The sequence below is a fragment of the Uranotaenia lowii genome, chromosome 2 (genome assembly GCF_029784155.1).
Source record: "Uranotaenia lowii strain MFRU-FL chromosome 2, ASM2978415v1, whole genome shotgun sequence".
NCBI lineage: Eukaryota > Metazoa > Arthropoda > Insecta > Diptera > Culicidae > Uranotaenia > Uranotaenia lowii.
Genome location: NC_073692.1, coordinates 166,646,641 through 166,649,140, shown reverse-complemented (window position 1 = coordinate 166,649,140; position 2,500 = coordinate 166,646,641).

Sequence of the window (2,500 nt, the reverse complement as noted above, 5' to 3'; positions counted from 1 at the left end):
CGAATCCCAATTCGGAATTGTATATCTATATAAATTAGAAATTTTATTCTGAATCCGTTTCACAATATTAAGTTGAGCAAACAATTGCAAAACAAAACAAAATCACTTTTCTTCTGAATCTGGATAAGAGTTCTGAATCTTATCTAACCTGGAATCTGCATCTTTATTCTAAATTTGAAGTCCTAAGAAACTTAAAACAAAATCTAATTTTGAATCTGAATATTGAATACTAAATCTAAATCTGAATCTGAAACTGCAAATACATATTGATTTCTCTACAATTTCTTAATCATCCATTTTAGTTTCACTTCGTTTTTAGTTTTTTGGAAATTGTAATTAATAAAATAGCTAACTATTGTTTAGAAAATAAAGCCACCGATAAGCTATCCATTCCAAACAATCTTCATAAAACAAATTAAAAATATTTGTCGAAAAAAAAAATCAAAGAATAAACATATTGGTTGATGGTTAAAGAATAGTAGAACTCAAGATCTCGTATTGCATTTCGTAGTGAACGACCAACTTTATAATAGCAGTTTTATAAGAGTGTTGGAAATAAGTTGTTTCGAATGGAAACTGTACGAAAATAATAATCCCTTTGGAACTGGGGAAGAATTTGGTTGATTGATATTGGTAGAAATCAACAGAATCTTTCAACAAAACTACTGTATAAGAATTACACTAAGAATCGCTATTATCATTGTATGACGTAATTAAAAATCCTTGTAAATTGACGTATCTTAAATAAGCTGCAAATGTTTGGAACAATATAATTAACGTAGTTACTCAAAACGACGTAATGTAAACGCACAAAAATATTTTAAACCTTACATAAAATATTAATCTGGACCAATGAAGGTGAAGTTGTATGAGACTGATAACAAATTAGCTTAGCTTAGCTTGATTGACTACTCACATCCACCTTAAATCATTGAACCCGAAATGCTTTTTCATAGTTGTAAGTAATAGATCATAATAGATCAATTTCGTTAGATTTATTTAGCATTTTTTATTAAAGTTTTATTTTATCATTATGACAGTTGTATCAAATTAAATGCATCTAGGATTCCAAAATCGCAGGTGTGGCTCAGTAGAACGTGTTCCACATCGCCAATGGTTGCTACTCCGTGATTGACCGAGGCCATCAGTTTTGTTGTATTCGACTGATAACAAATTACAGACAAACTAAAAAACCTGGCTTAATTGATTAAGATTTGAAGGAAACTCTCGATCTTAAAGTTGATTTCTTTCTAACTGTCATGATAAAAATGATGCCATAAAATTTTAAAAAAGCTTCTTAAAATAAATCAATAATGAACATAGTTCTAATATGTGATTAGGCCTACTGAGATGAAAGCAATCGAAAAATTCCCTTTAATTCAACCACAGTATAAGAAAAGTTCGGATACCGGTTTTTCAACAGTAACTTACTACCTTCTTCAGTAAACGTTTTCGATTGAAATAGCGGTATCTGAGCTTTTCTTTTACCGTGGTTGAATTGAAGAAAATCTTCCGATTACTATGATTCAGACGATTTAATTTCACATGTAATAAAAATATTACTGATAAGTGTTAAAACATTAAAAGCTAAGACTGATTCAACCTTACTAAATACATGAAAGCATTTTTTTCTTTTTATGTTCTTTGTATAATCTTTCTGTCCCGCGGTTCGGAATACGTTAAGCATAGAACTGCTGATTAAAATTCAATAAAACTTACCGTTTTAAACTCTATCACCAAGTCGACTGCAAATGAAAGTTGACTGGTCTTTTTTCTTCCGGTTACCAATGGCTCAGTCTTAGACAAAGCGGTCCAGCATGCACTGCTTGATGTGGTGTAGAATTGGAGCACGAGTTTCCCCAGCCACTGCCGTTTGTAATCGATACGTAATGCACATTCGTTGATCAGGTTTAAGCCTTGCGATAATACACGGACCAAATCAGATTCAGATCGCGTGGATGCACTTTTCTATCCAGAAATGCGGCCGTTAGATTTTGCGCGAAAAAACACGAAAACGAAAAACACGATAAAATAAGTTTCTTTAAATTGAGTTTGAATTTCATGCTTGATAATGTAATGTTAAATGGTTTCATGTTATTAAAAACCCAAATCTAAATTCTTAAACCTTTTTGAGATTGCATGATATGAGCAATGTATGTGCTAATTTTGTGTCGGTATGTAATGTATCATACCGAGTGTTGTATCAAATTAAATATTACATGAAATGTTAAGTTCATCTTTATCTTCCGATTATAAATCATCTTATTTTACTGCTGATATAAATATATGTTCACGTTGAAAAATTTGGAAATGATGTGTAACAACGGTTGGTTTGGTCGGTGCCACAAAATAATATCAACAAGCTTTTGCGAGCATAAGTGTTGAATAACTTCAATCGATAGGTGCCATTTTCTCCCCAAATATTAATAAAAGTTAGCGACTTACATTTGGTTCTGCTTAGATGCTTCGGCTCTCCGGTTGCATACCTTCCAGGCGTTTA